Source organism: Protopterus annectens, chromosome 12.part0 (genome assembly GCF_019279795.1).
Source record: "Protopterus annectens isolate FY-2018-M chromosome 12.part0, PAN1.0, whole genome shotgun sequence".
Taxonomy (NCBI): Eukaryota; Metazoa; Chordata; order Ceratodontiformes; family Protopteridae; genus Protopterus; species Protopterus annectens.
Window position 1 is genome coordinate 367,301,047 of NC_056746.1, and position 27,934 is coordinate 367,328,980.

Sequence of the window (27,934 nt, forward strand, 5' to 3'; positions counted from 1 at the left end):
TATATATATATATGAAATGGGCCTGCAGATAGGGACAAGCTGCTGAATACTGGCAATAGTAGGTGAACTGGAAAAACAGCTTGTATAGACTGGGAGAAATGTCATCAAGTGACATTACACAGTCTTCAAGGCAATGGAACAAATGCCATCATTTTCTAACCAAAGACTGTTACAACATACAACACAGAACCCAAGTACAGAAGAAATCCTAACAAACCAAAGGATGTTATGCAATATTTCTGCTTCTACCTTATGAAGTTATTCAGTTAGTAACTATACAGTGAGGTTTCTTTCAAAAACTGCTACTCACCCCTCCCGTACCTACTGACTGCAGTATTGGCCACACTGTCTATAGCATCTGTCTTCTCTATTAAAGTAATTAGTGGGACATAGAACTAGCGAACCACATGCTGGGGTAGCAGTTTCCCTCCCAAAAAAGTGAGCTACACAACAGTCTAACAATGCTATAAAATTATCATCTCTGCTACCCCACAGGAACACCATTTCCACCTCTGGATATTAAGCCATCTTGTCTGAAACACAGAACAAACAAATGCAGTAACTGGAGCACTATACAATAACAACAACAACAATAAAAATAATAATAATAATCTGCATTCTACAGCTAAAGTGCACCTGGCCTGGCTGGTGCATTATAGTGTTTGGTGTGTAACACCATAGCAACTGCAAGAAGAAAGTCGCTTCTGTAGCAGTGAATGTGACGTCCCTGCTCTGGGCCAGTAATCAGGGAGTCTGAATCCTCCCCACTTCGAAGACTCAAGCTAGTTTTTCAAGTGACCCTTGAGAAACGTGGCATGAGGGGACATGAGCCTTTCTGGGAACACATTAACCCATACTCTGTTTTGAGAGCCCATCTGCACTGGCATTGCTTACCCCACTATGGTGCGGTACTGTCATATTATATGCCTGCAACCCAAGGCTTCACCTTAATAACTTGGAATTTTGCTGGCTGGCTCAATGTAGCCATGTTAAAAGAGTGTGGTCTGTAACTACAGTGAATTTCCTTCCATAAAGATAGGGTTGAAGTTTCTGCAGTGCCCATACTATGGCTAGACATTCTTTTTCTACAGCTGCATAACATTCCTCCATAGGTTGAAGTTTATGGCTAAGATATACAACAGGGTGCTCTTCTCACTCTGAGTAAACCTGACTGAGTACAGCCCCCACTCCATGGTTCAAAGCATCCACTTGCACAACAAATTCTTTGCTTTAATCTGAACTGGCTAACACAGGGGGTCCTCCCAAAGTCCCTTTAATCTTTTGCAATGCCTGCTCATGTGCTGCGCTCCACACTACCTTATCTGGCCTGTATTTCCTCATCAGGTCTGTGAGGGGAGCAGCTATTGTACTATAATTGGGAATGAACTTTCCATAGTACCTCACTGTCCCCAAGAATGCCCTCATCTGCTTTTTGGTAACAGGGCAGGCCACGCCTGAATGGCTTCCACTTGGGCAGGTTCTGGCCTGATCTTACCACTCCCCCTCTATGTCCCAGGTAGGAGACCTCTGCCATACCCACTCGACACTTACTGGGATTAATGGTCAACCCTCCCCTTTTCAGTCTGCCTAGGACCTCACTGACATGCTGAAGGTGCTCTTGCCAGGAATGGCTGTAGATAGTGATATCATCCAGGTATGCAAGGGCATAATCTTCTCCTCCTCCTGCTAGGATATGATCTACCAGTCTCTGGAAGGTTGCTGGGGCATTTTTCATGCCAAAGGGCATCTTTGTGAACTTGTATAATCTAAAAGGATTCGCAAAGGCTGACCTCTTTCTAGCGGTGGGAGTCAAGGGCACCTGCCAGTAGCCCTTGGTCAGATCAATAGTGGTCAGATACTTAGCCCCACCCAGCTGCTCTAAGGCTTCATCTTTCCTAGGCATGGGGTAAGCATCTGACTCAGTGTGACTATTTAGTTTCCTGTAGTCCACACAGAACCTGGTGCTGCCATCTTTCTTTGGTACCAGCACCACTGGGGAGGCCCAGGGAATGCTGGACTCCTAGATTACCCCCAGTTCAAACATTTCCGGTATCTCCTCCCTCAGAGTCTGTCTGACTTGCTCAGACACCCTGTAAAGGGCCTGCTTGGTAGGCCTTTGGGTTCCTGTATCCACATGGTGCTGCACCAGGTGGGTGCACCCAGGTTTCCAGTGAACATATCCCCAAATTCCTGTAACACTGCTGAGATTTCTTGAAACAAGGTATGGGATTGCCTCTGGGACATTGCTACCCCTTCCACTGAGGTGTCAGCTCGAGCCTCACTGAGGAGATCAGTCACCAGATCCTCCTCAGACTCCTCCTGCCATCCACTGCAAATACTCAGCACAAGGGCCTCCCTATCATGGTAAGGCTTCATCATATTAACATGGTGCAGTTTGTGCCCTTGCCTCCTGCCTAGTAGGTTTACCATGTAGTTAACATGGTGCTGCACCATTACTTCCAAATAGCTTAGACTCCACCACCCTATACCCCTCACTGTGTATAGCCACTGCTGGTCAACACACTTTAACGTTCTTCTCTTGTCCATTGGGTTTACCTCTCTATTCATATCTCATGGCCTAACTTGCTATGAATCCCTAACCTTTGCTAAATTTCAACATCCCCTAAGACAAACAAGCCCACTCTCTCCTGTAGCCTCTCTAACACACAGTAACATAACATCCTCTTCATCCTACCTTCTACCACAGTTTCATAAACTAACTCATATTAAATATCTCCAAATGAGGAAAAGTGACCCTTTTCTCTGTAAACTCATCAAACTATCATTTAACCCTCATAATTGTATACTTCTACATGGTGACATCCATCCAAACCCTGGTCCTAACATTACCACCCTTAATACTTCTTCAGCCAATACTACCACTACTCTCACCCTCCCAAAAAGCCCAAACTCTCTACTTATAGGTCACCTCAATATACATAGTGCAAATAATAAAATTACCCAGCTTCACGCCCTATTAGACACCTATTCCTTTGACATCTTATGCCTTACTGAAACTTGGCTGAAACCCACAACTAAAGACAATGACATTGTCCCACCAGGTTATAACATTCTCAGACTTGACCATCTAAATAAAAAGGGTGGTGGGGTAACAATACTGTTCAAATCTGAATTGAAGGTCACCTCACTAGATATACATCCACCACCACCTAATAATGCTGAAATTCTAACCTCTAAGCTCCAAATGAATACAAATAAATCCATATACATTATTTGCTCGTATATCCCACCAGGTAACTCTGTACTCTTGAAAATACCCTTAGCTGGCTCTCCATGTCCCTACCGCAAGAAACCATACTCCTTGGTGATTTTAATATTGACTGGAATAGCTGTACCTCTGCCAACCCAACTACTCATATAAACCTTTTTGGCTTCCATCAAACCATTACCTTCCCTACCAGGACCCATAAACCTAGCAAGAAACAAACCACCTTAGATTGGATACTAGTTAATAGTAACCTCTTGCTTATAAAACAGGTATACTCCCTGACAACATAAGTGACCATTCTCTTACTTTCATTTCTAGGCAAAAGACCCACATTCCCAACCAAATAGCATTTAGAACTACCAGAAACAAGAAAAATCTCAACCCAGTTAACTTCCAAGCTGAGCTCAAAGCTTGCAATTGGTCTCCTCTAAAATACCTACCTCTTGATGAAGCAGTTTCATTCTTTAACAAAACATTTTTGCAAATCCTAGATCACCATGCTCCCACTTGCACTGTTAGAATTAAAACCAAACCAACTCCCTGGCTGTCTAAGGACACAAGGCATAACATTCGACTAAGAAATAAACTCTGGTCCAAATGGAGGAAAAACTAAAAACCCAACTGACCTCCTAAACTTCAGACTACTTCGTAATACCACAAAAAAATCTATATTCCTTGACAAAAAAGAACTATTACCTCAAATTCCAACAGACCCAACAGCAAAACTCACAAAAGTTCTGGTCAGGAATCAATAAACTACTCCACCCAGGACAGTCCAAAACACCTACCCCCTCTAACTTAACTCAAAATTCTCACAACCAAATTGCTGACACCTTTAATAAATTTTTCTCTGAAACAGTCCAATCACTAGCAAATATCTTACCACCTGTTACCACCACCAAATTACCCTCACTAACCAACTTGCCCCAGACATTTAACCTCCAGTCTGTTCCAACATCTCTCATACACTCCCTGCTTCTTAAACTTAAACCATGTACACCATCAGCTGATCTCCTCCCAGCTGAATACCTGAAAATCACAGCTGGTGTACTTGCCTACCCTATTTCTATCTTAGTAAACAAACCCATTTCTGAATCCTACATCCCATCCATCTGGAAAGTCTCACATATTATCCCTTTGCATATGGGAGGTAACTCAAATGAACTTTCAGACTTCCACCCCATAGCCCTTCTCTTTCCCTTAGCAAAAATTATGGAGAGATGTATCCACCGTCAACTACTGCATCATCTCCTCCAAAATAACCTACTAGTGGACTGCCAACAAGGCTTCAGGCCATTCCATAGTACTACAACTGCTCTCCTATCCTTTACAGACGCATTAATAAAAATAGGAATACTAACCTGCTGTCTTCTGCTCTTTTCATAGACCTCTCAAAGGCCTTTGATATGGTTAACCACCAACTATTGACAGGTATACTTAAATTACTTTCACTTGATTCTCAAGTAGTACAATGGTTCCAATCCTACCTGGAAAAATGAAAACAAGCAGTCCTGTGGGACAACAACCTATCATCTCAGCTTCCAATTACCCTTGGAGTCCCACAAGGGTCAATTCTAGGACCACTCATTGTCACTATTTTCATTAATGATCTGAAAACCTCCCTTACCCAAACTACCTGTATACAAAATGCCAACGATTCGACATTGATCTGTGCCGCATCCTCTCTGGCAGAACTCCAAACCAGTACACAAAAAGTCTTTACCTTAGTAGAAAACTGGTTCCATCAACTATCTCTCCTCCTTAACCCAAAAAAAATCTAAATTATTACTGTACCACACAGAAGATCCCCCCCATCAATTTCATAGTTACATCAAATAATGGCACAGAAATTGCTCCCAACACCACCACCAAACTCCTGGGTGTAACAAAAGATAACAATCTCAACTGTGATACACACATTAATTCAACTATTTAATCAGTTAATAGAAAACTTGGATTCCTTTATAGACTCAAGCCCTTTCTCACAGCCTCAGCTAAGATTTCTATTGCCCAAACCCACCTTATTTCCACCCTTCTCTATGCCTCCCCAATTTATACTAACCTATCCAAAAGCAATCTGAATAAACTAGCAACCTCCTACAACAGCATAGCCAAATTTGCCACCGGTGCCCCTTTTTGAACCCACCATTGCCATAATCTTAAACTTCTAGAATGGCTGGAAGTACAAAACCAACTACTTTTCCAGCAACTCATTTTTATCCACAAGATCTTACATCATCCTACAAATACTCCCATACTCTGTAACCTCTTCAATTCCTATAAAAATCTACCAACCCTAAGATCCGCTAAGAAGCTACAAGTAGCCACCATAAAATCCAACAATAAATCTGGGGACTGCCTGTTCTCTAATGCTGTTGGCAATACTTGGAACAAACTCCCAAGAGTAATAACATCCCTTATGTCCACCAACTGTTTCAAGAAACAATTGAGAATCTTCATTAAAAACCAAGGGCTCTGCCCTTGCTCCAATCCTGACTGATACTATTCTCCCTTTGTCTCAATACTTCTCAACTAAAAACAATTTTTTTCTGATACTTTTCTATTCCCTGCGTTATGTTGGAATTATTTTTTTTTTACCTCCTTACTGTGCTGCGTAATACTCATGTACATAAAATGTTTTTTGTTATACAACTGTATAATAACAATATGTCTTCCTATGTGTAACCTTATAACTGTTGCTAAAACATATGCTAATCAGCTTCATACTTATGTAATTGTTTTTTTTTTTTCACTGTTTTTTTTTTTTTTGTGGACTCTTTGTATAATATTTTTTTTTCTCGGAGCTTTTCTCCTCGGGCATCTACTGAAAATGAACATATATCCAGTTAGACTAGCCTGGTCAACAAATGTAAAATAAAATAAATAAATAACATCACGGACCTTCCTTACCACTTTAATGGGTCCTTCACAAGCTGCCTGCAGTTTATTGTGACTGACAGGAGTGAGAACCATAACCTGCTGTCCCACAGCATACTCTCAGGCTTAAGCATTCCTGTCATACCAGACCTTTATTTGCTGTTGGGCTCCTGCCAAGTTCTCCTGGGCCAATTCCATGAGCTCCCTAAGCCTTGTCCTGAGGTTTAAGACATATGCCACAACAGACTCCTTGTGGGATTCACACTCACCCTCCCACTCATCATGAATCAAATCTAAAGGCCCCCCTCACCCTATGCCCATAAAACAACTCAAAGGATGAAAAACCTGTGGATTCCTGGGGTACCTCTCTGTATGCAAACAGCAGATGGGGCAAATATTTGTCCCACTGTCCCTTAAACTGGTCTATAAATGCCTGTAGCATGGTCTTTAGTGTAGAGTTTAACCTCTTCAAAGAGTATTAGTCTGGGGGTGGTAGGTGTGGCCTTTCGGTGCTTCACCCCACAGCACTCCCACAGACAAGCCACTAAGTATGACATGAAACTGGTACATCTGTCAGTCAGTATTCCTCTTGGGAAACCTACCCTGCTGAAAATCTCTAACAAAGCATTTGCCACCTTCTCTGCCTCAATGGAGGACAGAGCCACTGCCTCATGGTATCTAGTAGCATAATCTACTACCACAAGAATATACTTATTCCCTGTGAAACTCGGGGTACTCAAATGCCCCAAAATATCCATCTAAAGTGGCTCCTTAATCACAGGCAAAGGCATCAAGGGAGCTTTGACCTTGTCTCCTGCCTTGCCTACTTTTTGGCACTGCTCACAGGTCCTGCAGTATCCTGTTACATCCCTTGCAGTCCCAGACCAATAAAAGTTCGGCATAATATGTCTCTTGGTATACTTTATGCCCATATGACCTAAAAAAGGAATATCATGTGCTATGGGTAGAAGTGCCAGACAGTAGGCTCTAGGCACTACCAACTGCTGTATTACCTTACCCTCTAGCCCTTCCTCAGGAGTCCACTCCTTGTGCAGTAACCCTTAGTTTCATTACACAGACTCCCCCTTTCCTTGAGAATCAGGTGCCTCCCTAGCTACCTCCCTCAAGTCTCTTAGTGTAGGGTCCGAGACTGAGCCTGTCTCAACTCTGTCTTTGTGATCCTTCCCAGCTCCCCTTCCACAGGAAGTCTGGTATCTTCTGACAGCGGTACCTCACTGTCAATCTGGGTACCACCACTCATCTCTGCCCTTGCAGTCACTCTGTCCAAGGGAACATCAGTACCTACCAACTGCTGTGCTTCACCTTCAGGCTCACTACTACAGGGCAGCTCCCTCCCTGTAATAGCCACCTAATCAGCCCTGGCTTCAGGGGCTCTGTCTGGGTCTCCCCCAGGCTACGAGAGCCCACATGCCTGTCTCCAAGTCTGACTGCATGTAACTGCATGCACACAAGATACTGCGTTATCAGAATCATTCCCTGTCAGGATATTTGCAGGGACATCCTCAAACACACTTACTTGCTTGTTTCCTTTTCCACCCTCCTAGTCAAGGTGAACCCTGGACAAAGGCATTTGGAATGGGGTCCTTTCTAAAGTTCTGACTGGAGTGGACTGCCCAAGCAAGTACTGCTCCTCTCTTAGCAGTGGCCTGCTTTTTATCCACTAAGATAGAATATAAACTCCAGTGGCAGTCTGGTACCCCTGCTGTCTTCAGACAACTTACCACAGGCATTCTGTTATTCCCACTTGCTGGCTCCCCCACCTTTTGTTCCCCACACTGCCTCTGTGGACATCTGTATGCTACATAGCCCCACTGGTTACATTTAAAATATCTAAACCTTGATCCTGGCAGTGCCTGAGCTACTGGTTTCCTCTGTTACTGGTGGACTCTGTTAGGGTAGTTTAGGCTGCCCACCATAGGTTCCCTTATATCCATGTGCAGCACTGGGTATCCTCTTCTTGTGCAATGATGCCCTGCATACTAAGTAGAGATCCCCTTTTCTCCCCAGCTCATCTACAGAGTTACACTTCCGGTCTGCCAACCAGATTCTCATGTCCTCAGGCAAAGTTCTAAGGGCTTGTTCCCTCACCCAAAGGTCTGCCAGCCTTTCAAAAGTAGTGACCTGACACCCACTCACCGAACTATGAAAATAAGTGCTTAGCTCAGCAATATAATCAGATACACTTTCATCTGCCTTGCGTCTATGCTCATGAAACTTTTTATGTAAGCTTCAAGTGTTAACTTAAAACATTCCAGTAAACATTGTTTTACTTTACCATAGTTTAAACAATCAGTTTAATTTAAACAATTTAGAAACAGCAGTCATACCCAGAGCCCTTGGTCAACATTATACTGTTTACATACTCTTTCAAATATATGAATAAAACTATCAATATTATCACCCTGTGTAAACTGTGGAAGAAATTTACTGAATTTTATTGCTTCTGGGGTTCAGTTATTCCCTTCCCCATTACCTCCATGACCCTGACAAAGAGTCAGCATTTCCCTGTCATGTTCCCTGGGATTCATTAAACAAAAATGTCCATGCAGGAACAGTGTAGCCACTCCTGCACAGAATATGGCCGCCGAGCAATTCAGGAAACAGCCAATCTGATTTGCATGAGCCTGCCAACACTGTTCCTGCATGGAAAGCCATGAAGAATGCTAATTACCTCATTTGCTGGTGAAAACCATGCAAATGAGGTGAATTAGTGATTCAGGAAGCAGGCAGGCATCCGTGCAGGAACAGTGCTAGTTGCAGAAATGTGTTTTGTTACTAACCGAACACATTTCTGCAAATAACAAAACAGAGGCATGACAGCTCCAATAAAAGCATGTATTATAAACTTTAGACATGTCAATGACCAAATATATGGCCATTGGCATGGGAAAGTGTTTAATTTAATAAAAAAAATCAAAGTATTTTTTTGGACCGATCTCGGCCATTTAAGCATAGGGCAGCGGTGCACAAACGGGATCATGCCAAAAATAAAAAAATAAGTATTAAAACTCAATTTTTGTGGAAATCTGCATTTTGCCATTATAGTCAATGGCATGCAGAATCAAAACATTACCAGGGAACACTGGTTGTCAAGGGGAGAGGCTCCATGTCAGAGCAATAACTATGGACTAAGGCAGTGGGGTATGCAAATGAGGGGAAATTTACTGAATCACAAAATATTCTAAGGCCACACACTGCACCTAACCGTGTAGGTGCTAGAACAGGATAGTGTAGGCAGTAGAAGCAGCTAACATGAAAACGGGGTGTGTCATGCTTGCTGTAAGCACAATGGAGCTCCATTGCCCGGGTTTGCCTGGGTTTGCACTTAGCTGAGCACAGCTAAGCAAGGGTGTGTGTCTGAGGCTGTAATGTCTTACACCATGAAATGAAGACTGTGTTCACATCCAGGGGAGGTCCACTTCTGCTAAAAAGTGTTTGCCTTAGCTAAACGGGTGCGCACTGGGACTTAAACAACAACAAAAAAAATGGAATAGTAGCATTGTTTACATTTAGGCAGCAGGTTTGCACGCCACACCTAGGAGCTTAAAAGGGGAGGAATTGGGAAGGGGGAAAAGAAAAAAAAAGGGAAATAGCAAAATACAGCCACTCAAAAAGTAAAATAGCTGGCAGGTGAAATGTCTTAAAGTCAGCCAATCACACAGGCAGCATCTGCAGCACACAACTATAAACTATGCAAACACCTTCCAGTCTGTTTTTTCCCACAAACTCTACACCATAGGTATACACATATGGGAGAATTTTAACTGACAAAACTAGCAAAAAATGTTAGGGACTGCTGTTGCTTTGATCTATCAGTATGTGCAAGAGGCCGAGGGAGCTGAGGAGGATAATGCTGACAACCGGCTCAAGCCGAAGAGGAGAAGAGTGTTCAGACCCAGAGTAACCTACCAGGGTCTATATGATCTGGAGATACTAGAGCACTACAGGGTGGACAAGGACATATTTCAGCAACTCATTCAGCTGCGCCGGCCTCAGACCCAGAGCCAACAGAGGGGATCCCATCCAGGTGGATACCAAGGTATGTGTAGCCTTAAGAATACTGGCTACAGGTACTTTCCAAAGACTAACTGGGGATCTCATGGGGGTCTCACAGGCATCTGTGTCTAGGATACTCCACCAGTTCCTGGATGCCATGTGACCACATGCCGCTGAGCACATTTACTTCCCCAGCATCTGTGAGGAGTGGACCAGCAATATGTATCTCTTCCACCATGTAGCAGAATTACTGGAGGTAATGGGTGCCATAGACTGCATGCACATCCACATCAAAGCACCAGCTGTGACCAGGGTAAGGTCTACCTAATTTGCAAGGTGTTCCTCTCCATCAACTGCCAGGTTGTGTGCGATGCCCAGGGTATTATCATGAATGTGTGTGCTGGCAGCCCTGGAAACTATCTTGACTCCCACATCTGGCATTTATCACAGCTATACCAGGCATTTGCCAGTGGGGACATCCCATATGGCCATCTGGTGGGGGATTCTGGCTATACACTGGAGCTATGGCTGATGACACCCATCAGAAATGCACATGCACCCACACAAGAATGCCATAAGGTGGCACATGCACAAACCAGGATCATTATAGAGCATGTATTTGGGATGATCAAGTCATGGTTGCTCTGCCTTGACATATCCGGTGGAGCCTTGCAGTACTCTCCAGCCACATGTACATAAATCTTCATAGTGTGTGCCATGCTACACAATATGATCCTGTGGAAACAGCTGCAGCAGGAACAAAATGGGGAAGGGCCACACAGCCCCCCACTATTGCCAAGGTCTCCACAGGCACAGAGGGACTCAGAGGAGGAACATCCTGAGCCTGCCTCTGCAGGCAGATGGAGGCATGCCCAGTATGCCCTGTCCTTGGCAAAGAGGCAACACATAGCACATTTTTTTATTTTTTATTTATTTTATTTTTATTTAACATTTGTTGACCGGGAAAGTCCGACTAGGTTCCACAGAGCCTGTTTTCAGCGGATGCCCAGATGCATGTCTTTGGAATGTGGGAGGAGAACACTCCACACAGAAGGCACCCACAGGGAACCTCTTGCTGTGAGGCGACAACGTTAACCGCTGCACCACTGTGCCGCCCACATACACTGACACTGTAAGGCCTGAGGGACTGATATCTCAATCTGACTCACACACACAGTAAAATGGATGCCAAATATCACACCACCTATACCTTACCATGTATAGGCAGTGTACTGCATTCATCTGACATAGTCAGCCCTCAAGCAATGTCCTCACAACTGCCTCAGGCACAAGATAAGTCAGTCTTCTACAATAAATGAATGGAGTAGAATGTTCTGATAGCATATCTATGGTATTGATGCAAGTATGCAAGGGAATGGGGAGGCTTACTGGAACAGCAGCAGACAACTGAGAGCTATGTGGGACAGCAGGAAGTGTATGTCCAGTAGTGGCTTACCCACATTATGCAGTACCACCTTAGTTGACAAATATCACTGAAGTATATGTCGTGCGCCAAATAAATGGGGGGGTCATAGGTCACATGCATGGGATATCAAAGTGGGGGTCTCATACTCACCCCCAGTCCCACCCAGAATATCAGTTGTAGAAAATCATACAGAAATGTCTGGCAAAGGCCCCCACATGGTGACATCCATGAAATTCCCACCTACAGACTTACACAGTGATATCAGAGCAGGTCTGGCAGTGGCAGTATGGCTCTGAAAGGTAAGAAGTCTGAAACTAAAAATGTTTACGCCAGAACAATCTGACCTGTGGTCGATACTGTTATGCCTGTAGTCTCAAAGATAGGGCACACAACTATGCTAAATGGGACCAGAATATTAAGCAAATATCAGAGCAGTCTCTGCAAATGTGTATTGTGTACAGATGTGTCAACCCCACCCATAGTCCCATAGAAATGTAGTAACATGTCCCTAGCCTTAAGCAGCATCCAGCTGTCAACTAGAGTGATGGCTCAACATGAACATAAAGCAATTGTCAGTAATATCCAGTCAACTTACTGGTGCCATCCCAGGGGTGTCCACAGCCTGGCAGCCTGGGAGCATATGAACATCAGAATGCACTGCCTTGCTATAGATGGTCTGCATCTGTCACACCTGGCCTACAGGCCTCTGGCAAATGCCCATGCCTCATCCACAGTGCCCTGTTAGGGAGTGTCATGGGGTCCATAACACCAACATAATAGAGTATACAAAATGGAAAGAAAGGCCATGCTGCTAACTGCTAGGAGCAAACCTGCCAGCCTCATAGAACCAGAAATCTGGACAAAGCCATGAATATTGGGGTGATAAAATTCCAAAGAAAAAGAAACCTTTGAAATACTGCTCTAATAATGTTAGAAAGTTAATGGAATGATTGTATTAGCATGGAATGTCTGAAGGGTATGAAGTCTGAAACTGCAATGTCAACTGTCAGTAATATCTGACTTCAACCCTGAGTGACTTGCAAAACACTTTTCCTTGAAAACCACATGGGTAACCAACCAGATATACGAGTCATGAATCTGAACATTCTGTGATACTCTGTACAGTCAACAGGCAGGGCTAGTAGTCTAAACATGGGAATGCACTCATTGCAGGCAGTCCTAACCCTGGAAGATGGTGACATGTCTGCACCCACAGAACCCTGACCCACAGCCATGGGGAGTAACACACCCTTCCCTGATCACTCATCCTATGCAACATCCTGACCCCAAAATGTGGCCAGCCAAGCCAAATGAGGTGGGGCATACATATATGTGAGACACACACACACACACACACACACACACACACACACACACACACACACACACACACACACACACACACACACACACACACACACACACACACACCTCCAGGCTGGTCAAACAGTCTGACACACACAAGACCCTCCAAGTGCAGTCAACCTTTGAGAAGACCCCTATGCAAAGTACTGGTAGCTATAGACCAACATATCTGACCCAGCCCCCCCCCCACATATCTTATCCCCTACAAATCTGTCTGGAGTCTGCCTGTCACCCTGACCCTGCCTGACTTATATTACTCAACCGTGGACTGGAAATCAGACCATGCCAGAACAAAAATGCACAGAGATTTCACCATTGTAATATACCATTAAGTTGTGGGACCATTTCAACAGCTCCAGCAGTCAATTGGTTGTAGGCACATCTCTCAACAGGCTGTATTGTGCAAGAAGGCTTAGCATTTGGCCCATAATATTAGTGTGTGCATCATCCATCCTGTATTCCTCTGGTAAATCACTGTGATGATCTGATGAGGTATGTCACAAGGTACTGAAACAATACATGACAGTGTCAAACATCATATATGTCAGATATCTGCTAAAACAAACCCTGTAACCCTAGCAACCCATACATTACTAAGAGAAATAGTCACAAGCACCGTATGGCCCATTGTCTCCCCATTTGGATAGTCTATCTCCAGATATCCTGCACCAGCAGGTTGAGAGGTAAGACTGTAGCACAAAACAAACCAGACTGGAGTACAACAATCCCTGGAATGGAGTTCCGCATTTACTATAGAAGGTCACACTAGGCATGCTCATACACTTGTCAGTAGGATCTAGGAATTAACAGGCCTTTCCCATCCAGTGCACTTCCCATTGCCCTACTTTAGCAGTCCTAAAGATGTCTGTCACCATAGAAGTACCTTTCATCAGGCCTCAGCCCTAAATGCTCTGTGGTGCATGCGATAATGTGTAACACTATAGTACACATAACTAGTTAGGCAGGAATTCTAATCTCAGTCCTGGCAAATGTAAAAGTGTGCGTTTGTGTGTATATAAGTTAATGCTTTTTGGGTCCATTCAAACCCAGTACACTTCCCATTGCCCAGCTTAAGCAGTGCTGAAGATATCAGTCACCTTAGAAGTCCCTTTCATCAAGCCTCAGCCCTATAAGCTCTGTGATGTGTGCAATAACTACGTAACACTATAGTACAAATAACTAGTTAGGTAGGAGTTCTAACTCTGATTATTACAATTATTTATCAGTTGTAAGCCCTCCACATTTTCTTCCAAAATTGCCATTTTGCGGATGAATTATTAGGGGGAGAGCAACATTTTGAGCCAAAGTCGGGGACAGTTGAGAGGTTTGGATATACCTAATTCTATAAAGTGATTTATTTGCACGTACCTCTCAACCTCTTAACACAGGATATCTGGACAAGGCCAAATATATTGGGAGAACATACAGACAGTACTAAAAATTGCTCTTGCATAAACTTAGACAGTTGACAGAATTACAGGTCTTGTTTAGCATGCATTTTAATGAAGGGTATGAAGGTTGAAACTCAATGTCTGTCATTATTTAGTGACTTCATTCCTAAATGATTTGCCAGAAAACCACAAATTTTATGAGGAACAAACCAAAAATAAGAAGCAAAAATCTATTAATTCTGCAAAAATCTGGACAGGGGAGTTTGCCACCCTTTCCCCCTCAGAAAATCATGGTCAAATGAGGCCTCCCCCCTGCAGCCATTCCAATGTCCCATTACTTGGCTATTTACCATAAACAGTGTAAGGTGCATACTGCTTTACTTCTATGATGATTTAGATTTCATTTAAAAGTTTTATTTTACATTTTACAGCCCAAATGCTAATAGACATCTGCTAAACAAAGCAATGCAGTCTCACAATGAAAATAGACTTAACATTACACTTCTGTGCCCTTGAAACTCACATTTATTGAAATAGCATTGAAACCCAAATTCAAAGAAAATACATCTGGCCCATGGCAGATAAAGATTAACTATGAGCTGTTTTCAAATCATAGGCCCCTTGCACATGAAACATACATGTGTTCTTTGATACACCTTCCTGACTGTATTAAATTATATTTCTTGTATAATACAGTACAGTTGTTAGAGGGCATTTTAAATTTATTGTTTTGGACATTTTTCCAGTAAACAATGAAACAAAATGAATGCACCAATAATGACAAAACTGCCCAATTCAGAACATTTCCATCATAAAAGTCTACTCAAGCTTCTACAATCCACAATATGCGCAATCTCTGCAGAAGTAAAAAGTCATCTAAATAATTCAACATTAAAGAGATCTGTAACTAATGAAGAGGTTGCTGCAAGCAAACAACTTTATATTTCATTGTTACATCTACAAATAACATGCCTGTTGTCCTTGAGGAATAAATTACCCATGCTACAGTAATATTGCAATAGGGAATGGATAGCAAACTGATAATAGGTTGATAGTTACTAGGCATCTCCGCCAAAGAGGATGTTCTCAGGACTGCAGCACCCACCCCCTTTAAAACTACAACACAGTACAGTAATGCATCTACATACTGTGGGAGTAGAACCCACACTTTTTTGCATCTAAAGCAAGTACACTACCTGTTGTGTTATTAACAATACAAGCAGACACAGCATAAGCAGCAGTAAATTTCCCCTGAAGCTCTTAGCGCCTTATAAAATCCACTTGACACTCACCTGTAAATCTCAACTTTGCAGCACATGAGCACAAGAAATCTGGGAAAAGACAACATTTATTGTGCAGGACAAAAGACCAAAAACCAGGAACACATTTTAAACATTGCTTGTATAACCTTGGAAAGTTGCTAGAATAAAATGCTGTGCTACTGCCATGCATTTCACTGCCAAGTCTTGGACCCAGGACCCTGTGCACTACAGTCAGAGCAACATGTCACTATGCCAGATTAGCTGTTTTTTGAAAGGCAGGAAGACTGAAACTTAAATGGCTATCATTTAGTGAATTCATTTCTCACCATAACAATCAAAGTCTTAGCACAAAACACCTGGACAAAGCCAATAATGGGGGGGATACAGCTCCCAAACATATTCAATGAATTCAGTTCTCACCATAGCTCTCAACCTCTTAGCACAAAAAACTTCCACAAAGCCAATAATGGGGGAATACAGCCCCAAAAACTAGGGACAATTTTCAAATATTGATCTTATAAACTTAGAAAATTGCAAGAATAAAATGTTTCATGTTACCATGTACTTTCTGAATAATATGAAGTCTGAAATTCAAATGTCATCATTATTTAGTGAATTAAAAATGAGGAACAGAACAGAAGAAAAATATTTGACAAAAATCTGAAAAAGTGGTGGTGGGTAGGGAATTCAGGCTCTTGCTACCCGTACCTAAGGTTGAAGGTTTGAGTCTTGGTTAATTTCTCTAGCCACCAGTTATAGTTAACTGGGGAATTACACACACACACACACACACACACACACACACACACACACACACACACACACACACACACACACACACACAAAATGATATGCCAGAATAAATAAAATCCTACACATACATGGAAAACGATATGCCAGAATAAATAAAATCCTACACATACACATGGAATGATATGCCAGAATAAATAAAATCCTTCACACACTTGAGTAAATGCATGCCCCTCCATTCATGGACCAAAACATCATGTTTCCTGTCCTGGTGCTGACATTCGTCATCTGCAGCTGTTTCATGGTCAGTAAGCTAACCAAAATAGTTCAGCCTCCACTCCATTCAAAACAAGAGCAGCAGCTCTTGTTTCTTGTGGCCGGAATACAATGCATGCATGTGCTCAGAATGAACTGCTTTGTTCTAAGCATGCACAGACTGCAGACCTTGCAGTCCGATTCCCTTCCAGTCTGTGCGGTTCTAACCGCATAGATTTCTGGGGCATTTGTAGCCTGATGGCTCTTTCTGAATCCAGACTGGCTAAATAGTAGTCCGGATTCAAGTTTTCCAAGCAGGCATGCATGAGTTCCCAGCTGGAGATTTAGTTTACAGCAGGGGCGGCTGCAGTACTGCAGTCCAATATCACAAGCCGCCACTGAGCATACGTCAAAGTTCTTATTTAATGTTGTAAACATTAACAAGTAGCACAATTATAATCAGCAGAATTGCTGCTAGTGAATGGCTCCATTGCACACAACACTTTCCCTATGTCACTTTATCTCTAGTTATGGACATGTCCAATAACAAAGCATGTCAGAGAGAATGTATCCTTCTCCAAAGTGAACAATTCAATTAAGGCCATGCAATGGCATGCATAACACAGTTCCATACCTCTCAACTGTGCAGATTTTTGCAGAATGTCCAGATTTTTGTCATATTTTTGTCATTTTCCTCATAAATTTTGTGGTTTTCTAGCAAATCACTGAGGACTGAAATTACTAAATAATGACATACATTTGAGTTTCAGACTTTATACCCTTCAGAAAATGCATGCTGACACAAATCCTATTATTCTAGAAACTTTCTAAGTTTAAAAGACCAATATTTAAAATCTGTCCCTTTTTTGGGCCTGTGCTCTCCCATTATTTGTGGCTTTGTCCAGATTTCTTGTGCTTAGAGGTTGAGAGTTATGCAGCTTACCAGTGGAAATCATGGCATCAACTGAACATTTTCTTAATGGCCAGCATGCATGGCAAACATGCATAAAGCAAGCACATGTAACATCCTGACATTTGAATGAAATCATGCCTGACACTGCCTCATGCCACATTAAAATAACTGAAATTTGACAAAATGAAGGCTTGTAATTGTCATGATAACATTATAATTGGGACCTGCCTGTTTAATGATGTTGTTTGCCTCAGTAAACTGTTCATCATACCTCTCAGCCATACCAAATTCCTTGGTATTTCCTGGTTTTGAGGGCAAAATAATGGGGTGCCATGAATTCCTGAGTGGCCCCATCAAATCCCGATTTTTTTCAGGTGAACGAATATTAGTAATGATATTGTTATTATCACCATTATTTGTATTATATGAAATACAAACTGAATATATGCTACTCTCTGTAACCTTTTAATGCAACAAAATCTGTGTAGATTATTAGAACCACTGTCCACTTATGTCTCTTTATTTGTTAATGAACTTCAGCTCTGAGAGAAAATATCATCTGAACTGTGTGGCAGTAAAATGGTATGTGTTTCTGGTATCAATAAATGTACTTAATTCACCTTGAATGGAAAAACTAGTAAAGGATTGTCTCTTTCTTTGGCAACCATGAAAAAATCAGAGACACTGCCAGGCATTTACTTTTCCAAAGCTGAGACAGTCTTTGCCCAGATGAAGTTTTTTACTGGAGCCTGCTGTTATGGACAAACCTATTTGATATGGGCTGATCTGAACAAGGTTGGAAGTGCAGACAGGCAGTAGATTCTGAAATATGGATATCGATTTCAAAGGCATGAATACACCTAAGCGATTAAGACGTTACACCTGATTTCTCACCAAGCAATCTAATTGTCCATCTAATGTTACATCCAGAATAAAAAGAAACAGTACTACAAATGGGTTGGAACAAAAATATAGGGCACTGCCTCTGTGTCCTATACATCAAATGCCTTTTACTATGATCAGAAAACTGGGAAGAGACATTTGTGCAAAATTTATGTTGTATGTGGAATAAACTCCAGCAACATACCTGTCAACCTCTTAGTGCAAGAAATCTGGACAATGCCTAAAATAATGGGGGAGGAAAGGCCAGAAATAGGGACAGCTTCTAGATATTCTACTTAGAAACTTAAAAAAGTTGCTGGAATAATATAATTTGTGTTACCATGTTTTTTTTGAAGGATATGAAGTCAGAAACTCAAATGTATGTCATTGTTTAGTGACTTCAATCCTCAGTGAAAAGCACGCATTTTATGAGAAACAGACCAAAAATATGAGGCAAAAATGTGGACAGTTGAGAGGTATGTACCGCACCACCCCAAACAATTTCACACAATTTATTATTGTCACCATCAATTAATGAAATATTATTGTGTTCAGCGTAAAACATCACACGTTTGTGTTTTTCCTTTCTTCAGGAAATTTAGCAAAAACTGCCGAATGGATTTAGCTTGAAAAAAGCATTACAAGTCAGTCAGTTAATGTCGTGGAAGCTGTATTCCATTCCAAGTATGCTCAGCATGCCTCTCAGCTGTCCAGCTTTTCGCAGAATGCCCAGAATTTTACCTTATATTGTAATCTGTTCCTCGTAAAATTTCTGGTTTTCTGGTTCATAGGTGTGTACTAGGCTAATGGTCCTGGAGCCTTTACAAGCCCAACCCATAGAAGTGCCCTGGCATTGTGCTGCCTGATGTTAGTTCCCAGTGCCTCTATCAAGTAGAGTCACTGGAGTGATCCCAGGGTGAACTTTCTATTAACCATCCACTCATCAAGATTTCTCTTGAAGAGGGACAGAGAGTTTCTCTGCTTGACATGTATAGGAAGTCTATTCCAGAGCATGGGGAGTCTCTGGGTGAGGAACATATCCCGCCAGCATGTTCTGTTGATTGTGGTAATGAGGTTGAGGTCTCTGGAGCGTGTGGTTCAGAGGGATTGTGATTTCTTTAGATGTAGCATTTCTAACAGAGCTTGGGTCAGACATGGCTTTGTAAGTCAAGCAAGGATCGCCTCTAAGTAGATGATATGAGACAGACAATAGCTGGAGTCCTTTGAGTCTGTCCATGTAGGACATAAGTTTAATGCCTAGGATCCTCTTCGTGAGGTACTTCTGTGGCATCTCCAGCTGTTGCAGGGGTCTAGTGAGGTACATGCCAAATGGGGCATTATACTCAATGATTGGTCTAATGAGGAAGAGTAGAGAGAGAGAGAGAGATGATGACCTCTTTCTTCCTGGATGCAAAACCCTTGGTAATGAGATGTGCCACATTGAAGGACTTTCTGACCACAGTGGCAGTATGGTGGTCGAAGGAGAGGTTACTGTCAACCTGCATCTCCAGATCTCTTATAACACCTTCAGTGTTCAGTGGGGTCCCATTGATGTGATAATTAGTGGGAACTTTTTACTAAAGGGGATGATGACACATTTTTTGGCATTAAGCTTAAGGCCATGGTTTTGACACCAGTCATTGGTCTCAGTGAGGCCTTTCTGTAGGATGTCTGCATCACTTGGGGAGTTAATAATGGCTCCCAGCTTGCAGTTGTCAGCGAACTTGGTCAGTCAGAATCCCTTTGTGTTGGCATGGACTTCTGAGAAGTAGATGCCTAACAGGAGAAGACCCAGGACTGATCCCTATGGGACTCCACTCATGACTGGTCAGCAGTCTGATGTGGAGTCTACTACTTTCACACTGTGTGTTCTATATGTGAGCCAGTTTTGCAACCCACCTAGTGATATAGGGGTTGATGCCTAGTTTGGTGAGTTTATCAATAATTCCTGAGTGAGGAATGGTATCAAAGGCCTTGGCTAGATCAAGGTAGGCTGTATGCACTGCCTTACCTTCGCCCACAGCCCTGGTGACTGACTCTAAGAAGTCAACCAGGTTGAGCAGGCATGATCTTCCTTTCACAAAGCCAAATTGCATGGGGTCTAGAGTTTGGAGATTTCCTATATCTTTGTTAATCACGTCCATGATGATGCATTCCATAGCTTTACATATAAGACTTGACAGGCTAATGGGATGATAATTCCCAGGGTCTGTAGTTTATGGAGAGGGATGACTGTAGCAGTGCACCCTTCAGTAGGGACAAATCCTGAGGTGAGGCTGTGACTAAACAGGGCACACAGATGTGGTTCCAGTTCACTTTGTAGTTCATGTAGAACACAGCCAGGGATAGTATCAGGTCCCATGGAAGCTGTATTCTTGGCCTTGGACAATGCAGCTTTAACCTGTGCTACAGTAATGCTGGGTGCCTGGCATTCTTCCAGTATTGCAACTGGTCTTTTGTGGGGGGGAGGGGTAAAGTTGGCACTGAATCTGTCAGCCAGTATGTTGGCAATATCTGTTGGCTCTGTATAGGAGGTACCATTGTGCAGTAACTCAGAGCAAATCTGGGTATTGCCGTGGACATTCTTGTTATAACTACAGAAGGCTTTGTAATTGTTTTTAATGTCTGACACAATTCTGCCTTTATAGCTGGCTTGAGAGGATTTGATGAGGGATTTCAACTTTTTGTTGAGGCTAATAAGGTATTTTTTTCCAGTCTTGGGACTTCACCTTTTTCTGCAAGAGTTTCTTCCTTCTGTTGTAAAGTTTATTAATGGCAAGGGATCACCAGACTGGCTTCCTTTTTTTGGAGGAGAGCATCTTGGTTTTGTTGGGTATGGCTAGTTCCATGCATTTATGTACATGTTTGTACAGTGCATTGGTGTATGATTCAGTAGTCATGCAGCTATTTTCCATTGGCATGGGTGCCGTGGAGTTAGCCACCTCTGTTTTTAGAAGCCCAAAGTCAGCTTTGGAGAAGTTTTTCAAGGTGGTTTCCTTTGCGGGGTGTGTGGGTGAGATGTGGATTTCCATGGTGATTAGTTTATGGTCAGATCTGACCAGGAAGTGATTGACTACTGGTGTAGAGCAACAGTCGCCCATGTTGGTAATAACCAGGTCAAGGTTGTTGCTTGCTCTAGTGGGGGTCAGAATGAGCTGGTCCAGGGCATTGGAAATGATGAATTCCAGAAAGCGTTGGGCCAGTGTATTGGTGCTTGACTCAGGACTGAAAGTCATTTAATAATGACACATATTTGAGTTTCAGACTTCGCATTCTTCAGAAAAATGCATGTTGATGCAAAATCTAACATTCTAGCAACTGTCTATGTTTTTAAGCGCAATATTTAAAATCTGTCCTATTTTGGGGCCTTTGTCCTGTCTCTGCCATTATTTTAGGGTTTGTCCAGATTTTTTGTGCTAAGAGGTTGAGAAGTATGATGCCCAGTATAGTGGGATACCCAGGGTGTATGGAATTATATACCAGCTTCTACACTGCTGCTTTTACCTCCACCCCTCTCAAACCCAAGCAGAGGAGCAGCCCAGACTTTTCTGATTTCATAATACTTTCCTATGCCGCTTGTCAATTCCAACCCCAGCTATCAACTCCTCTACTCAAGTATTAAGGACAAAGTTAAAAATAATTGGAGGACACATCTCAAAAATCTGGGACTATTTTTAAATATTACTCTAATTCACAAAGTTAATAGGGCATTTTGCACCAGCATGCATTTTCTAAACAATAAGAGGAATGAAATTCAAATGTCTGGCATCATTGAATGACTTTATTATTCTTTAGTGGTTTACTGGAAAATGAAATATTTTACAAGAGAAGGAGGAAAAATATGAGGGAAAATCAAGGATAGTTGAGAAGTATGCTTCCAACCCCCATCCCACTATAAGTGCCTTTTTATTTATGGTATAATTAAAAAAACAAAATTAAAGGTACAGGAGAAAAACATATTCCCTAAATGCATTACATTAGCCATTTTAACATAAAGTTACACTCAGCAGGATTATATTCTTTGATGGCTGCCTTTTAATTTGATGCATACATCTAGTGGTGGGACATTTGGTGGCCTTGTGCTGGGCAAAATATTACCCAGATAAAATTAATTCATACTCTGTAACATACTCCATGTATGCCTGGCTACAACCATTTATTTCAACAGATTTGTATAACAAGTTTTAGGATTTATATAAAAATGTCGACAGGGCTGTTCATTGAATGCCCTTACATCAACACTTATACACCCCCCACACCCCCTTCTTAAATATACAAATTCTGAGATCGCACTACAGTGGAGGAAATGGCAAATCCCCCACAACAGCGAAGCTATTTTTTTCCCCTGGGAAAAAAATCGCTTTTGTGGCCATTAGAAATTTTGGTATTCCTGTGTATATGTGTCAATGTAAGGGCGTTCGATGAACAGCCCTGTTGACATGGTAATAAAGACCCCAAGTTTTAGATAGTTATTTGAGATGAGCTGTAATTTTATGTTACACCAAAGTGTCATTACAGATACATGTCACTCCAGCTGTATTTTGTCTTACTGACTTTGCAAAAAAGAGCCCTTTCCATATTCATTTTATAAATGGGCCTGCTACCTAGACCTGTTTTTGTCAGCTAGAGCATTTAGTCAAGACTTAACTTCAGATGCTTTCATTAACTTTTACGTGTGTGTGTGTGTGTGTGTGTGTGTGTGTGTGTGTGTGTGTGTGTGTCTGCATACTATTCAGCCTTAAACATTAAACATCGTAGTCCTGGTCTGTAAAAATCTTAGGAGAGAGTAAGAAGGACAAACAAGTTCTTAGTTTTAAAAATATAATGTTTTCGATACCAGTAGCCAAATAGTGATTGAGGAATCTTTGTATAGTATTAGTTTAGTTATTTAATAATTTATGGACCCTTAAACATTTCTGAAATCATGGAGAACATCAGCAGTCTAGGAACAGCAGGACTAAACAACATTTGATTTCAAAACGTATATCATTATGGTGAAATCACAGCAGTTAAGTGTTATGCTATTCAGCTTTGTAGTCTCCTTTGTCTAACTGAATAGCAGATGTCCTGTAAAAGTAACAGGCTATTAAACACCCAAGAGCAGTGGTAAAGCCACTGACCTTTATCAACATTGCATTCAGAGTTAGATAATTGGCAGATAGGATGCACAACACAGCTAATATACAACACTTTAGTTGTACTTACAGCCTTGCTGGATCACTTGTGCACTTTCACATTCAAGAAAATCTTCGAAGTTGGGATATTTGGTGCTCTTTTGCACTGTCACTTGGATAGATGTCGCCCCTTTAATACTTAAGTTGTATACCATGATTTGCAGGGTGTGTTTCTGATTGCTTTGTGTGCACTGCCATACTATTTAGAGAATAAGCATCATAGCTGAAAAGTCTAATAGCAACTATATAGTGCTTTCTGACAGGGGGAGTATCAATTGTTTAAGTCAATAATCTACTTGACATCAGATGTGCATCACAAGAGGTCTTTGCATCTTAAAAGATTACACCTTCTGGGTGATAATAATTTGAATCAGAAAAAATTAAAGTATCACAATATGGAACAATAGCACTGCAATGCCAGTGGATGTTAAAGATTCCAGTGATAACCTGAAGTAATGGTGTCACAGCATACATCTCAACTGTACCGAATTCCTGAGTATTTCCCGAATTTGAGGGCAAAATAATGGGGTGCCAGTGTGTAAAATGTTTTTTAGTGCTGGACAGGCAGATGGATGCTGGATAATCATTTAATATTTTGTAATTTTGTTACATTTAGTGGTGTTATTTAATATTAGTGTGGCAGTTAACTTTATATAAAAGAAAATCGCATTTCAATATTATACAAGTTCAAAGTTTGATACAAGTTAAAATGTTACTATAGATTAAACACTATTATTCTGGCTATATTTTGTGCTGTTTAATGTTTTGTCTGTTCTTTGATTTGCATTTTGAATATTGGTATCCCACAATTCTGTTGGAGGGGGGTGGGGTTCCACAAGTATGTATGCAAATTTTATGTTAATCAGCAACCGTATTTTTGGTCAGTTATACCTACTTTTCATGGGCCTTTGTCCAGAGGTATGCTGTTCATCTAAGTGTTTGACAGCATGTCATTACTTCCATTCTTTTTCCCTTGCATATCTTCCCTGAGCAATGATGTCCTTGTGTGAATTTAATTACAATTAAATTGTAATGAGTCATATGAACAGCCACCAAATGACATTGTTAAAATGTAGACAAAGTGAGATGACAATATTGTGGAAACTAGGCAAGCTATATGACAAACATCTGAGCCAGGCAGCATAGTAATTGGCTGCACCCACATCAATATAATGAACAGCAGTAACAAATAGTTATAATGTTCAATCATCACAGCCTGTGACACAAGAGAATCCATAATTAGTTGAAGCAACAGTATTGTCTATGTGCAACTGCATGCATGACCTACCTACAATTAGAAGCAAAAAGTAGCCTTGATGCTTGCTGATTATGAAATGTTCATAAGAAATAACTGCAAAAGTATCCACAAACACGGGACGCAAGTATGTTTTAACAAAAACCACCTAAGGTGTTGCAGGCAGATACAGTACCAATGTTGAACCAAAGTACATGCCGCACAGTCTGCAAATGACAGTGTGAACATTGACACAGCAGACAGCCATTCAGTCTGTGTATGGTCAGGCAATGCAAAACATGTTGGTCACTGAAAAACACATAATTGTGCTAATACACACATTATAAACAACATTCAAAACACTACAGCTCTATACATAAAGCATCCACTGCAAAATATGTATGACAGATACACAACCTGACTGTCATTTAAGTTGTGGCCTACATTTCAAAAACTATCTTTAGAAAACATGGCTTAGTAGTTAAGTTTGTGGAAAGGAAGTATTCAAAACAAAATCTGGAATATTATGATTGTGTCAGAGGAAGGCATTAGACTCTTATATATAATTTAATTAATATGGTAGATAAAAGTGTCATATTATCTTTTAAAATAAATCTTTTTAAATGCACAGTATGGATAGTTTTAATCTATTATATATCAATGTAAATGGATTAAATAATGGCAACAAAAGGAAATCATTAACAAGATACCTAAAATTAAATAGAGGAGACATTATATTCTTGCAAGAGACTCACTTGAGAGATAAAGATATAGACTATTTAAATAGCTTACGAAATGTTATCATCTGTTTCTTTTAACAAAAAGAGGATATGAACTGCTATACTTTGGAGAAACTCCACTGGTTCATGGTATCCATTAATGATCCCAAAGGAATGTATACATTCATAATAATATGACAAACTTGATATACTAGCTAATTATATTGTATCCCTGGAATATGTGCAAGAGCAGCTAAAGATCATTCAAATTTACTACAAAGTCATTGGAGGAGTAGCTTAATTTTAGCAAGAGAGTTCAACTGCACATCTATTATAGAAGATGCAAGTAAACAGAAACAAGCTAAAATATTGGCATCAGCTAATGCACTAAATACACGAACTAGTAATGATAATTTAGTAAATTATTAAAAGCAAAAAATAAGTCATTGTTCTTCACTCATTATTCGTATGCACATGGGATGCAAACTAGAACTGATAGTTTTTATGCCTCTACAGTTTTACTTAATAAAGTGAATTAATTTAAAACTATTACTTGCCCATTATCTGATCATAATGCACTAGTAATATAGTAATGGATATAAGGAAATTTCAGATTATATACAGAATCCCAGTGTATATGATGAAATTAAAAGAGTTTATGAGTTACCTTATGGAACAAATCAAGAATTGTTTTATCTTTGAATGATAATGGTCAGGTTAGTAAAGTCATACTATGGGACTCCTAAAAAATGCATACTAAATATAGAATGGGAGGATGGGCTAGTAATAAGAAGAAAGAGTGGGATAAAGAGTTGTTAGAAATACAAGAATAAATATACAAAGCGAGGCTTGAACAACAAACAAAGAAATTAGATAATATTGAAGTCATTAAAAAATTAATGACAAAATATCAAACGCTTTTAATGCATAAAGTGGAGATTGCTTTAGAAAAATAAAATTATATAGTTATGTGATGACTTAAAAAAAATCTACATAGCTTAGCTAATAGAAGTAAGATGTTAAGCTGAAAAGCACAAATCAATAACATCCAAAATCCTCACACTAATAAGATTACTTCAGATACAGAGGAAATGTTTAATATTGTTTTAAAAATCCATGAAGATCTTAATAAAGATAAAAACAACAATCCTGATGATTACAAAATTGACAATTGTTTAAAGAAAATGTTACTAATAAACTTAACAACCAACAAATAGCTCTGTTGAATAAGCCTATTACCCTGATAGAAGTTAAAGAAGCTTTAAAAAAGGTAAAAATGGTAAAGTTCCAGGGTTAGATGGTTTAAATATGGAATTATATAGTGTTTCTGTTAAATATTTTAGAATTACTGAGTGATGTTTTCAGGAAAATTCAGAGTGACAAAACAACTCTTCCCTCATGGAAATTTTCTGTAATCTCACCTATACTTAAACAAGGAAAAAAATAAGTTAGTCTCCTCATATACACCTATTTCATTATTAAACATAGACTATAAAATATTCACTTCCATTTTTTTGCCACAGGATTAAGAGATATAGTAGATAAATTGTGGTGCAGTGGTAGTGTTGCAAGAGGTTCTCTGGCTCGATTCTCAGCTGGGATGCCTTCTGTGTGGAGTCTGCATGTCCTCCCTGCATTCATGTGGGTTTCCTCTGGGTGCTCATGTTTCCTCCCACGTTACAAACACATGCATCTGGAGCATTTCTCCCCGGGCCTCCGCTGAATATTGGCTTCGTTCCAAGTCAGACTTTCCCGGTTAACAAATGTTAAATAAATAAAATAAAATAAAATAAAAATTAATTAATAATGATCAAACAGGATTTATATTCAATAGATTAACTTATGATAATATAAAACGTGTAGTAACTATCTTAGATTCAGAAAAAGGAATGAACAAGAAATTATCCCTACTTAACTTAGATATTGAGAGAGCTCTTGATTCTGTAGATTGGAACTACTTGTTTAAAACATTAGAAGCATTTGCATTTTCAGAACAGTTTATTGGAATATAAAAAAACTGTATAGATACTCCAAAGCACATGTTAAAATTGGATCGCATGTTTCTCAAGCATTCACTTTAAGCAAAGGCACAAAACAAGGGTGCCCCTTGTTCCCTTTACTATTTGCATTAGTTATCAAACCCTTAGCTAATAGTATTAGAAGCAATGAAAAAAATGATGGATTCTCAATTAATAGAGATTGTCAAACTAAAATGCAGCTTTTGGCAGATGCTATTTTACTAACTATAGGAGATTTAAATTATTTGATCAAAGAAATAGATGAGAAAATTGAAAAGTTTCAAGAAGTATGACTGCTGAAATATAATAACAATAAAACAGAAACATTAGTGTTAAATCAATTACTAGATAGCAAGTTTAAAGATAAATATAAATAAAATTGGGAAGAAAAAGAACTAAAATATTTAGGAGTAAAAATCTAT